At 49.8% G+C, this 14,016-nt stretch overlaps 1 long non-coding RNA gene across 3 annotated transcripts in view; it reads left to right on the forward strand.

Annotated features, from left to right (window-relative positions):
- The first annotated feature begins 605 nt into the window (after positions 1-605).
- The window catches only part of LOC107179538, a 68,661-nt gene continuing 55,250 nt past the window's right edge, over positions 606-14,016 (forward strand). For 2 of the 3 annotated variants that reach the window (XR_006212666.1, XR_006212667.1), the window contains exons 1-3: positions 606-725; positions 1,253-1,401; positions 8,195-8,326. This is a non-coding gene — a long non-coding RNA (uncharacterized LOC107179538). Of the gene's footprint in view, positions 726-1,252; positions 1,402-8,194; positions 8,327-9,515; positions 9,800-14,016 lie in introns of those variants that run through there. The other variant, XR_001510181.2, reaches the window with a different exon arrangement.

Here is a 14,016-nt window from a genome sequence, read left to right on the forward strand (position 1 = left end):
CAACCGGGCAGGAGGGAGCAGAACCGTGCGGGATGGGGAATGGAGGAATGCGGGAAGGCCGCTGGCAGCCGAGGAGCACACCGGGTAACCTGCACGTCCCAGGATGAGGGGTTCGCCCCGAAACCCGGCGGCCGCACCTGCCGGCTCCTCATCCGGTCCAGAGATGCAGGGGAGGCCGGGCTGTAAAAAAAGGAGCTGTGTTTATAGCCTAACCCTGGCAGGGGAGAAGGAAAACCCACCCAGGTTGACGAATTAATTCTGCCATCCCTCAAGGACTTAGGGCTGAGCGTGTTCCCAAATTCTCCCTCTCCTTTTCCATGTCAATGGAGTTTTCAGCCAGGCACAGGGCCGCCAACCTGGAGACTACATCTCCCAGCCTCCCTTTCAGCTTCATGTGGCCATGTGACTACTAGAGGCCAATTAGAGGGTTGTGAGCAGAAAGGTCGCTCCCAACCTCCCCCCACCCCCAGCACATGTGGTCATGTGACTATTAGGGGCCAATGGGAGGTAAGCAGAAGGACTCTCCCAGCCTCCTTTTCAGCCCCTTGTAGTCATGTGACTATTAGGGGCCAATGGGGTGTGAGAAGAGAAGTGAGCAGCGTCAGGCGTAAGCGCGGGCGGCTTGTTTCAGACGTCTGCCCTTTTCCGTTCTGTTCGGAGGCTGGGAAGCAGATGCGGGAGCAATGCCGCTTCCACTGTGTTCCGTGTGGACAGGAGTCTAGGGGGTGAGAGAGCGCAGGAGGGAAGGGACCTGGGTCTCGGGTGACTTCGTGTGGTGTGGAGCCCCACCCACCCCACGGCCAGGACGCAGGACCGCGGGGCTGTCGCGTGGGACAGGTCGCCTCTGTTCTGTGTCCTTAACCCATAGGCTCTGTTTTGTGCCCTTATGTAAATTGGCACCTAGAAGCGGGATGTGGCCAACACAGAAAGCTGTAGTGAGTTAGTGGCCTGGGAGGGGCTCCGAGGGCGTCTTCGCCCCAACCCTCTGGGTGTAAATCAGCCTCTCTGGGGGCCAGGGAAGCCCGGCGTCCCAGGACTGCGCCCCTCCTCCTCCCGCAGCATTCGGCGAATCTCTCCGGAATTCTCTCCCTCTGCAGTTAACTCCCCAACTTGGTCCTCATCCAGGATCCCGTTTCAGGAGCGTGTGCCCAAAAAGCTGCACCTGTGCAGAAATACAAAAATGTGTCGCCAACAACCCTACGGTGAGCATACGGCACGTGTCACCCCCTCTCGTCTTTTCCTTCTATTTCAGAGCTCAGCCACGGCCTGTCAGGGGCCTAGGCTTTCTGCGAGGCCTGCGCGCTCTGAACGGGACCGAGTGTAGCTCACGGTGGAAACGCAGCAAGGGCTCCTGACAAGTGTTGTGGCTCCTCTCGCCAGTGAGGCTGTGGACCACTGCAGGTACAGTCTAGAGGTTTCGGGAATCTTCCACGGAGTCGTGCACGTGCTTTGCCCACGCGGGGCAGCCAAATGTTTGTTCGCTGACTTTAAAAATCTCCACCTCGCTCGACTGAAGGTGGTTTCTATCTGGAGGTGCGCTCAGTTCTCAGAACAGATGCCGGTGAGCTCACCTAGGTTACCAGCCCACGCTCTCCCAGATGACGTTTAGACAAGAAACTTCTTTTCATCCCCAAACGAAAACTCACCTAAAAGCGTCAGTGTCTAAGGAGACACGAGAGGGCCTGCCTGTGGCGCTTGGGAAAGGTGGTTCTGAACCCACCCGACCCCCTTTCCTCCTTTCTCAGCTGGTCTCAGGGATCGGAACCATCCTCATTCAAATGAAAACGGCAGAGGTCACAGCTTCTCTGCGATCTGCCATGGGCCACTGCATCCTGTCACACTGGGCAGAAACCCTAGGCTAACTGCTCACACACACGGTGGCCTGAATGATGCTTACAAGCATCTTGATAAGAGAAAGAAGCTGGACACGATAAAAGGATGTACTGTTTTATTCCATGGACGTGGAGTTCTAGAACACGCAAATCTGTAGTGACAGAAAGCAAATCAATAGTTGTTTCCAGGGATTGACCAGGGAGGGGGCACGAGGGAATGAGCCAGGTGATAGAAAAGTCTAGATCTTGATAGAGGGCTGGCTTTCACAGGTGTGTGTACTTGTCAGCACCCATCAAATCATATCACTTCAGACTAGTGCGTTTTACCTAAAAAAAAAAAAAAGAAAGAAAGAAACCCAGTGGGTGAGGTGGGGCGAGTAAGTGGCCTGTGGTAGGCAAGCAGAGACAGGGTGGGGGGCTGTGCTGAGAGCTAGCCTGGTCAGACAGCCCGGAGCTGACCGCCGAGCCCTGAGCAGGTGACCGGACTGTTTGGCCACTAGATAGGATGCGCTGAAAGTTGACGTGACCCAAATTGCATTTTAGGAAGGTAGGATTATTTTGTTACTGTCTCAAGTGGGCACACCCCAGCTTCTTGCTGTGACCATTGCTGTTAACTGTGGCCGTCGTGCCCCTGGGCCCCTTCTGTGTTTGGGGACTCGGAAATCTGCCCCTAGACCTCCCGCCAGACAGGCCGGAAGTGCCGGCTTCTCACCCTCACGCCTCCCAACCAGCCAGACGGGGGCTCGTGGCTCTAGCTTGGATTCAGAGCCAGTAGGCAAAGGAGCAGAGACCTCACGGGACCGGTCCGCCAGGAGTGGCCGCGGCAGAGCCCCTGTGTCCAGTGTCCAGAGCCCCAGTGTTAGGGACCGGAGAGGCCAGGGGGGTGGACAGATCTGTCAGTGCCCCGGGGTGGGGGCCGCAGCGTCTTCCAGCCAGTGTGAACTGGGACACTGCTCACAGCAAAGCGGCCTCCACGCCCGACTCGGAGACCTCCTGGAGGTCTGTGAGCGCCCTGATCCTTTTAATAAATTCCTTCTCGGCTTTAATTAACTAGTTTCCGTTTCTGTCGCTAGTCACAAAAACCCCTAACCCGAGATGCTGCTGCGCTCTGAGCATCCGTTCCTTGGGTCTGCAGGTAGCCAGGGCAAAGATGTCACGCAGAGCACGGGAGTTGGGATCCGAAAGCCAGCCTTCTCATCAGGGCCCTGGAGAAGCGCAGTGAGATTCTTAACCGTTGCCTGTGGGGCTCCCCACCTAAAATGCAGGAGTTACAGCAAATGACCTGAAGACCTCACCCAGCTCTGAAGACATGATCACGTGGTATCTAACCACGTGACGGGACTTGGTGTCTCCGCTTGGACGACGGCTCTGGGTGGAAAGGTGGTGCCGTTGTCCCCTGCCACAGGGCCCGTGCCCCCCGGGGGACGCGTGGGCCCGTGGAGAAGCAGCACTGACCCAGGGCTCCGGCAGTGGACCCAGCAGAGGCTCTCTGTGGTCCGCTTTCTCCTTTGCCCGTAACATGCATCCGCTCCAAGCGTCTGGGCCAGAGGAGGGAGGGAGGTCAGGATATTCATCTTGCCCCTTGGAGCTCCGAGTCCAGCTTTCCTAAGCATCAGCTTAATTACCGGAGCTGAGAACTGGGCATCCTCGCTCAGGCACCTACAGCTGTAAGGCAGTAAAGGACTTCATTCTTTGCTTCAGGAACGTCTTCAGAATCAATCTATCTGAACCGTAGAGTTCCCAAAACAAGCCTTCTGGGTCTCGAGATTGCTCCACTGGTCAAAGCATTTCCTTGGCAGACAACTGTGTACTTTTCAAATCTCCTTCTAGATCCTTGCCTTATTGTGCCCACCAAACCTAAACCATTATGTCGAGAGCTTTGCACAATCCCCATATAGTCTCCCCACGGAAAGACCCTCCCTAAACCACTGAAGACACATGGCGGGGGCTGAATGGGGGCCCCAAAGATATGTCCACATCCTAATCTCTCAAATCTGTGACTGTGACCTTATTTAGAAAAAAAAAAAGGTGGGTTGGGGGGAGGGGTCTTTGTTGATGTAACTGAGGGACTTTGTGACGAGAGCAGCCTGAATTATCTCAACGGGCCCTAAATCCAATGACAAGCACCCTTATGAAAGACACACAGACGGAGAGGAAGCAGCGTAACCATAGAGGGGGAGTTCGGTGTGGTACCGGAAGCCCAGAAATACCGATCACCCCAAAGCTGGAAGAGGCCAGGAACAGAGTCTCCCCTGGAGCCCCCTGTGGGATTTGGGACTAGTGCCCTGAACTGCGAGAGAAGAAATCTCTGTTGTTTTAGACCGCCTAGTTCACGGGAGTTCGTACAGGGATCTGACACCGTGATTAATAGTCGTCTCATGGTTGACGTGCCAGAAACCGAGCTCTGGGTTCCTCCCCGGGCCACTGTACTCAGGACCTTGCCCGAGTCGGTTGCATCCTTCCTGCCAGCTGCTCAGGCTACAACCTGGGAGACAGTCTTGATTTCTCGCTCTTGCACATTTCACAAACTGTCAAGACATCTTGTAGCCTCCACCTTGAAAGCATGAACCCAGAATCTGAGCTCCCCTCCGTCCCCTCCCCTGCTTCCGTATGATGGGTTATTGCAGGGTCCTCCAACTGCTCTCTCTCTCTACCCTTTTTTGTTTCTCACTCACCCATTATCATTCATTCCATTCCAGCCTCCTCATTGTTCCTCTAATACCCCAGTGCCTTTGCACAGACTGCTTCATCTCCCTAGAGCACCCTTCCCCTGACAGCTGTATGGCTCGGCATCTCTCCACCTTCAGATGTTTGCTTGAAGGTCACTTTCTCAGTAAGTTCTCTCTTGTCCATTCATTTAAAATACCATCACCTCCCCCAGCATCCCCGATCTTTCTTATCCTGCTCTATTTTTACTCCACAGCCCTTAACGCCTTGTGTCATGCTGTGCCCTTTATTTATGTACTATGTGTGTTTACTGTCCATGTCTCCCCGCCAGAGTGTAAACTCTAGGCCAGCAGGCATTTTTACTTCCCTTATTCCCTGATATATCACCCAGCAAAGTGCCAGACTCAGAGTAGGCGCTCAATAAATATTTGTTGAATAAATAAGTGAAATAAAGAAAGTGGCGGTTATTTCTTTCATAATAGAGTGCATTTGTTGAGATCACAAAGGAAATGAAATTGTGTGGTCATCAAAACGTATTGTCTGCAGCATAGCATTTTGAAATACGAAGATATTCCGCTTTACGAAAATGGCTGTCATTTTTTTCATCTTATCAGCTGCATTTAGAAGCCTCGCCACTTTGTAATGCAGTCGATGGCTCACCGCTGGGAACAGTGGCATTTTTCTCCCTAGTCTGGACCGAGATAATAATTGTCACAGGGCACGCCTAGGACATCCGTAACACTCAGATAGGCTAGGTGACACTGTGCAACAAACTGCCCCTGGGTTTCAGTGCCTTGGAACAGAAATGGTCTGTGTCTTGCCCACTTGAAGTCCTGGCGGAACTGAGTGATGTCTCTGCAGCTGCTCTCCGTGCAGGGGTTCATTTCTGTTTCTTGGGAGTAAACGCGCTCCCAGGACCACTTGGGCAGGAGGGAGGGGAGAGGGAGGGGAGTGCCAGACCCTCTTCCACAGGCATTTAAATGCTTCTACCTACGACTAACACGTTTCCCTTCTGCTTCGTGCCATTGGCCAGAGCCAGTCACATGACCTCAAAGGCACATGGGCCGGAAAAGAGGGGGAACCAGAAATCCTGACAAGCGCCATCATGGATACCCCCACAAGTGAAGCGAAAAGAAATAGATCTTTTGTAGATTTGGGGGCCCCGTGTTCGTGTCTTTTGTCAGTTTTTGCAATAAACTGGTGGGGTTTTTTTTTTTTTCTTGTTAATTTGAAGAAAGTCTTCGGTGCTTTGCCTCTGATCGAAGTTGCCAACACAGTGTTGCAATTTGTCTTTTGGTATTTTTATGGTGGTTTATGCTGTGCAGAGCTGAGCACTTTTAGAACCTTTTTATTGCAAAATAAAATTTCTGTACAGGAAAGCACATAAGAGAGATGTCTAGCTTAATGAGTGGTCTTAAGGCAGACACCCTTGTAAACTACGCCTGGGATGGGAACAGCCTCAGAAACCATCGCCATCTTTCCCGTCGCAACTTCCCCCTCTCTGCACAAAGTGACCACTCTCCTGAGCTATGTGGCCATCGCCTCTTGTCATTCCTGAACAGGTCACCCAGTGCATATCCCTAGGACACTACAGTTCAGTCTCGCCCACTTTAAAAAAATCGTGCTATGTCTCTTAAGTTGCGTTCAATTTCGCCATTTCCCTTACATCCGTTTTTTTCTTGCAATTTACCTGTGGAAAGTTCTGGGGTATCTGGGGCATCTGGGGCTGATTGCAACCCCACAGCACAGTTCAGCGTGACCCTCGCTTAATTGGCAACTGAATCCAAAGGCTTGATGCGGCCCATGTATCATCCTTTTGGTGAGACTCTAGGTGGTGTCTCTTGTGTCCTTGCATAGGCTAGAACCCCCCCCCCCGCCCTGTGCAACATTAAATAATAATAAAGCATCGTCTTCATGTTGCTGATTCTAGTGAAAACACCTCTAGGGGATTGCCATTAGGAATGACGCTGGGTTTTGAGCTAGGATAAATGTTTTATTATGTATCCATGGTGGATAAGCTAGTATGAATCTACCCCTGTTTCTCTGAGTACTTTTTTTTTTAATTGGAACGGATATTGAAATTTTTCAGATGCCCCCTTAGCATAAAATGAAGATGATCTTTCCATTTCCCTTGAATTATATTATTTCATTAGATTTCCTCAAATTGAATTGTTCCTATACTCCTCACGTAACATACTTGGTCATGATGGATTCGAAAATGTTACTGGGTTAGTTCATTCCAATACATTTTCATTGAAGTATAATTAACATTACTCAGCCATAAAAAAAGAATGAAATCTTGCCATTAATATATTTTATTTAGAGTTTTTACATCTGCATTCGTGAGTGAGAGTTTTTTTATTGTTGCCATCACTGTGTCTGCTCCCACCGCAATCTGGTGGGTATTAATGTCAAGGTTACGTTCTTTTCATAAAAAGAATTTGAAACATCTCCTCCTTTTTCTGGGCACACACTGCGTGGCTGGAGTAGATCCTCTGGTAATTGCCCCAAGAAGCCCTCGTAGCATGGTGTTTTCTTAGTCTTTAATGTCAGAGGTATTTTGTGGGTAGCCTTTACACTCTATGTAGAGTTTGGATGGATGTAAAATTGTGGCTCACAACCTCTTTCCGTGAGAATGTTGTAAGCATTTCTCTGCTTGCTTGCTTTCTTTCTTTTCGCTTTAAATGTTGCTATAAAAACATCTGAGACCTGCTTGGGTTTTTCTTCAGCTTGTCTCCCTTTTCTTGCATGGCTGCCCAAAGGAAGTTTTTCTTTATCCTTGAAGCATAGCGACCAGCTAGTTCCAGCGTTATCCGCTCCGCGTACCCTGACGTGCTCCTTCACTCCGCAGGCTCAAGGCTTCTTTTCTTTCAAAGACGTTTTCTTGAACCATGTCTTCAAATATTTCTTCTCTCCCTTTCTGGTTTCCTCCTTCCGGGACTCCAGTTACGACATCTGTGGTTTCTTCTCCCACAGCTTCTGTGTCTTCCGCTCTGCACTCCATTTTAAAACTGTGTCTCTTTTCGTTTTTTTTTTTTCTTTTCCTTTCTCTCTTCTAATGAGAGGCAGGCTACTGCTTTGTTGTTTTGTATGAGTTTTGGCCTCAGTGGCATCCCTTTTGCTCCCTCCGACTCTCTCTGCATTCCTGAGATGGTTTTCTTTCTTTCTCTCTCTCTCTTTTTCTTTCTTTCTTTCTTTCTCTTTCTTTCTTTCTTTCTTTCTTTCTTTCTTTCTTTCTTTCTTCTTTCTTTCTTTCTTTCTTTCTTTCTTCTTTTTCCTGAGTTCTGTAAACTTTTGTTTTATCCCCCTTCTCTCTCACCTGATATTTTGGCCATTGTATCTATGGTCTCCTTTATTTGAGATCATTTCCTTAAGGTTTTAAAAATTAACGGTGAGATGGTTGTTTGCCGTTTTCCTCTCGATGCTGTGGAGGCCTAAGCAGGATAGTGTCGCCCCCAAGGACAATATCCACGTGCTAGGTCATGGACCCTGTGAATGCACTGTGTTATGTAGCAAAGGGGAATAAATGTTGCAAATGGAATTAAGGTTGCTAATCGGATTACCTTAATATAGGGATATTTCCCTAGATTATCTGGGTAGGTGTAATGTAATCACAAGCACCCTGGAGTGTGGAAGGGGAGGGTCAGAGTGGTGAAATAGAACCAAAACTCAACTGGCCGTTGCTGGCTTTGCAGCTGAAGGAAGAGGCCGTGGGCCCAGAAATGCAGGCGCCTCCAGAAGCTGGAAAAGACAAGAAAACAGTCATCCCCCGGGCCTCCAGAAGGAACACAGCCCAGCGACTCCAGTCTCAGCAGACGTCCAAAACTGTAAGATAATAAATTTGTGTTGTTTAAAGCCACTAATCTAGTGGCAATTTTTGTGGCAATAGGAAACTAATACACATTGCAAAATATCTGAGTATTCTTTATAAATATTTGCTGCTGTTTTTTTTTCTTTTAGTACATCATGTAGATATATGTGTATATGTATTCATAGAGACATATGTAGACGTAAATGTAGTAACATTAAGTAAGAAGACATATTCGTATGTCTCTCTCTATGTATTACTTACTACTGCATGAGTCAGGGCAGGGAGGACCCGGTTGTAGCCTTCATGATGCCAGCTCTTACTTGTGAGTTACAACCAGAACAGACAGCTTCCTGTATGGCCTGTCTTCGTGATTCTTGACATCTCTAAACCCGCGTGGTTCCAGTGGGGGCATTTGTCGATCCTTCCCCCGCCCCCCCCCCCCCCCCCGCCCACAATGGAACAGCAAATGAAAGCTGTGCCCGTCAGGATGTGTCTCTGGCTCTACAGAACTGTGTTTTTGCTGATGTTTTCTGAGCTTTGTGGCATCTGGACTGTCACCCCTTAGGTCTGGCCTCAGCGTGTCTCTGTTTCCCTGCACCAGCTCTCATCACAACGCAGATGCTCTCAGGAGCATCTCCCTTTCTGTGGAGTTTACTTTCATTGCCGAAAACAAAGTTTGCTTCTTTTATTAGTCTTTTCTTTTCTTTTCTTTTCTTTTCTTTTTTTTTTTTTTTTTGGAGCATAGAGGAAATGGGAGTTTCACAGATATGTTCGTAAGGGAATTCTAATCTAAATTTTTAACAAGTGTCCCAGTTGACCAAAAGAAATCTTTGGGCCACGCTTTTGGAAACATCTAGAAATTTTTCACCGTTGAATGGAAAGGCTCAACCCCAAGGCAGAGACAAGCTCGCGGGTCCACCCAGGCAAGCACCCTACTTCATGCTTGGCAAATACTAATGGCTCCACAAGCATTATGAGCAGAACAAATGGGGTTTTTTTCCCTAGGTCTTCTGCTAAGGAAAACCCTAAAGGCAAAATATTTTTTGTTTATGAAATCAAAAACCAGCAAAGATGTCAAGTATAGGATAGTTTAGCCCCAGCCCCTCGCCAGATGATGCACCATCAGGGACCCTTGGTGAGAAAAGACCCAAGGAAGAGCCACAGGTTCCGTTTGCCTAAAAACACCTCTTATCCAACCTGCGCAGCTTGAACACTTTCCCCAGGCAGTGGATAGAAAAATAAGGGGAGAGGGATTATCTCCAGAGGTGTGTGAAGATGCCCGGAGAGGAGAGGACCGTACCCGGCCCTGCCATCGGATGAGAAACGGGCTTTGTTTACAGGAGCACGGGCCACCTGCTGATGAAAATGTCTTTGATTAATTCTTTAAACATTTACTCCCCATCTGTGTCATACCCCGTGACTGCGTTGTCAGATTTGCTGACATTGTGGGGGCTGCCTTCCAAATTTATTTAGATGATAAGTAAACATGTCAGGCTGATAAAAAGTGTGTGTGTGTGTTCTATGAGTCATGGTGGGCTTTCTCTCCTTTTGATCCAAATATCACTCAAAGAATATCTAATTCTGGCATTACTCCTCGGGACAGGGTTGTATGTGCTTGTGTCCTCTCTGACCTTGTCCGTTGTTACTCACGTAGATGGGCTGAATTGTGCCCTGCCCCAAGTTCACATGTTGAAGTCCTAACCTGCAAGGCCTGCATCGGGAGACAGCGTCTCCTACTCAAGAGGTAATTAGGTTACAATTAGGTTATTAGTGTGGGTCCTCCTCCAGGAGGACTGAAGTTCTTACGAGAAGAGATCAGGACACAGACACACACACAGGGACGACCACGTGAGGACACGGGGAGGCAGTGGCTGTCTCCGTGCCAAGGAGAGAGGCCTCAGGGGAGACCAGACCTGTTGACACCTTGGTGTTGCACTTTACGACCCCAGAGGTGTGAGAAAACCAGTCTGTAGTTTAAGTCGCCCAGCCTGTGGTGCCTTGTTAGGCGGCCCGCTCAGACCGATAACGGGCTGCTGGTTGGACAGGAGGCTGGGCCCCGTCAGAGAAGATCTTCGCTAAGTGTTGTGCGACTTTATCCTTGGAAAATCTGTTGCCTTGACATCAGTCCCCCATTCTCATGCTTCTCTGTGACCTTATAACAGGCTCTCGGGAAACAATAAAGATCTTGAAACCTAAGACTGACGTGAGTGAATGAGTCTGCCAAGTTCACGTCAAGATCCCGGCAGAGGCCTGCCTTTCACAGGGAAATGAAGGGGACTCCGGGGTTCCAGCTCGGGTTTCTGTGCAAGTCTCCACTTAACCACACACCCTTCCCTCCCCCACCACCGGGAGCCTGCAGACGACAAGGTTAGCTCGGTTGTGGGCTGGTTGGCCTAAAACGGTCGATGACCGTGTCTCCTCCAAACTTCCTTCCAACTCAAAAGATGGGCAATAGTGAGAAATTTATTCTCGGCTAACAAGGACGAGAGCGATTGTGATGATTTTTGCACGCATTTGGAGAGTATTGATACAGCCTCCCAGGTGTGTGAAAGCCAATCAGCGTTTCCGTTAACGTTAGTAAACGTGGTTAGTGTGTACTGAGCACATCTTCACCAGCCGGGCGCGGTGCTTGGTGCTGCAGAAGTAAGGGGGGCGGGGCGTGACTCCACTGGACCTTAGGATCTCGTGAGAGAACCAGGAGCCAGTGAAGCCAGAACAGAGACGCTTCACAGACCGAGACAGGCGCAACACAGGAAAAGACGCAGGACCGCAAGGGCGTGGGGCGGCGGGGCCAGGTGAGCAGGGACCCAGGACCGAGCAGCGCCTGAGAAGCAACGTAAGCGGGCCAGACTCAGCCTGGCCGCGGCTGCAGAGACCCCCAGCCTGATAGCAGAAGCAACCGGGGCCTTCCACTGTTTCCTTTTTTTTTTAATTTTTTTAAACTTTTTTTCATTTTTGAGAGAGACAGAGCGTGAGCAGGGGAGGGGCAGAGAGAGAGGGAGACACAGAATGGGAAGCAGGCTCCAGGCTCCCGTCTATCAGCACAGAGCCCGACGTGGGGCTCAAACTCCCCAAGTGTGAGATCATGACCTGAGCTGAAGTTGGATGCTTAACCTACTGAGCCACCCAGGTGCCCCTTTTGTGCCACACCATGTGAGATGTAAACCATAGGGAGACTGTGGAGGAGGGGCTCTAGGGCCCAGGGGAGGGCCGGGCCCTAACTTGGGGTAACACCTTCTCCCCCCGCCCCCCCCCCCCCGCCATAGCAGGTGGAAGGAAGGGAGACCTATAGACACAGACTGGGAAGTCAAGAGGCGTTTCAAGCTGGTGACCTCCCTTTTCTCCGTGGGGAAGGACACAGAGTCATCTTCTTAAAATGAGGGCAGGAGTAGTTGGGACGTGGACATGGGTTTGAAAAGAGCTGAAGTTCTCACGGGATAGCGGACAAAGTTGCACATGACTGGAACCTAACGGACGTGCCAGAGTCCGGACGGCCTTCCCCTCACGCTAGAGGCCCGCCTGCAGGTAAACCTCGTCTCCTGCCATCTCAAACCGGTGCTCTGTGTGCCCTTGGAGGTACCTTCAGGCTCTCCCCTGCCGGCCCTCTCCCCCCAGCAAGACTGAGGACCTCCCTCAGGAGTTTTCCTCCTCTTCCAAGCTTCCCAGGGAGTTCGGAATTTCCTTCTTTGTGTTTCCCCTAAACGAGAAACATCCTTTTGGCACTCAGTCTATCACATAATTGTTTTCGTGACTGTTTGTACTTGCCGAGGCCTTGAGGACCAGGTCAATGCCTCCTCCATGTTTTTCAACGAAGCGTTTGGCAAAGTTGAGTTACTACCTTGGTGTTTTGCCAGGAGTCCAAGTATTTGCCTTCTGTCAATTAACAGGGTGAAAATTTCCACATCCCCGACAGCAGACATGAATCCGTAAAGGGTTCGCTCTTGGCTCTGGTGTTATGGAAGAGTTGCTTAGCCTGTTTTCTTCCCTAGTTCTCAGAATCAGTGGTGCCTACTTTTAAAAAAAAATTACTTTTGGGGCGCCTGGGTGGCGCAGTCGGTTAAGCGTCCGACTTCAGCTCAGTCACGATCTCGCGGTCCGTGAGTTCGAGCCCCGCGTCAGGCTCTGGGCTGATGGCTCGGAGCCTGGAGCCTGTTTCCGATTCTGTGTCTCCCTCTCTCTCTGCCCCTCCCCTGTTCATGCTCTGTCTTTCTCTGTCCCAAAAATAAATAAAAAACGTTGAAAAAAAATTTAAAAAAAAAATCACTTTTCCCAATGACTGATGATGAGGTTCACTCCCACCCCCTGGCAGTCACCAGCCAGCGTTCTACCTCTACAGATCCGCCTACTCTGAACGTTCCACATAAACGGAATCCCACGGTATATGGCCTTTAGTGTCTGCCTCCTTTCACTCAGCGTCATGTTTTCAAGGTTAATCTAGGTTGTAGCAGGTGTCAGGAGTTCTTTCTTTCTGTGGCTGAATAAGAGCCATTGGATGGATTCCATTGTGTCGATTCATTCATCCACTGGTGGACGCTTGGGTTGTTTCCTCCAAGATCTCGGCTGTTGTGAATGACGCTGCTGTGAACACGCACTTATGATGCCCTCTGCACAAATGCTGGTCTGCGTTGTCTCCCCTGACGCCTCCCCCTAGTCTCTCTCCCCAGAGCCCCCCCCACCTCAGCTTCTTCGATGTCTGCACTGCTCTGAAAGGCAGACTCTCAACTCCTTCTCCTTCTCCAACTCATCCTCCCCGTCCTTCTCCTTCCAGGCTCCCAGCGTAGTTGCCACCCAGCCCTCACCAATCCCTAAGGAAAAGGAGATGAGGGTCATAGTGGCCCTGCCACTCCCAGTGTTTCTACATCTTTTTTTTACGTATTCCTATTTGCGTACAGAAACGTGCACCTAAAGAAAATGCGGTGTTTGTGTGCATGACAGAGAGCAGCATGGGTGAAATTATTCAGTACCTTTCATTTGGTAACTTTGCTTTTTATTTCTTAATGCTGTGTCTCGATGTTCTGTCGAACTCCATGTCAGTACAGACAGATGTACCTAATTATTTTTAGCTGCTGCGAAATAGTCCGTAGCACCAGTCACAATGACTTAATTAGCTACTTATCTGTGGATGGACACGTAGGCTTTCCATTTTTCCCTATAGCAAGTAATTTTGCAGTGAATGTTGCTTCAGTGCTTCCTTATCTAAAAGTGTCGCTATTTCTCCTGGTTGATACTGGAAAGAAGTCTCTGTCATTGGATATGTGCATTTTTTATTTCAATCGAAACTACCAATGCCCTCCCCCTAAATACTTGTTCTAACATTCCTGCCAGGAACAACCTGTTCCCTGTCCTTTTGCCAACATTCTACATCATCCAGCTCGATGTGGTTGCAAACCTAGTGGGGGAAATAGTATTTAATTCCTGTTTTGGTTTGCATGTCCCTGATTACCAACCACATAATTGTTTTGAGATTGGATGAGAGCAGTGGTTCTCAACCAGAGGCGATCCTGCCTGCGCCACCCCCCCACCCCGAGGAACAATTTGCCAATGTCTGGGGACATTTTTTGGTTGTCCCCCTGGACCAGGGATGCTTCTACTGCACATTCTGTGGTGCAGCGCACGGCCGCACAAACGAGGTCAACGTTGCCCAAGCTAAGACGCCCACACAGATGAGGTGTTTTATAAAACTCATCATTGCCGCGGTACCATGGC

The sequence above is a fragment of the Panthera tigris genome, chromosome E3 (genome assembly GCF_018350195.1).
Source record: "Panthera tigris isolate Pti1 chromosome E3, P.tigris_Pti1_mat1.1, whole genome shotgun sequence".
NCBI lineage: Eukaryota > Metazoa > Chordata > Mammalia > Carnivora > Felidae > Panthera > Panthera tigris.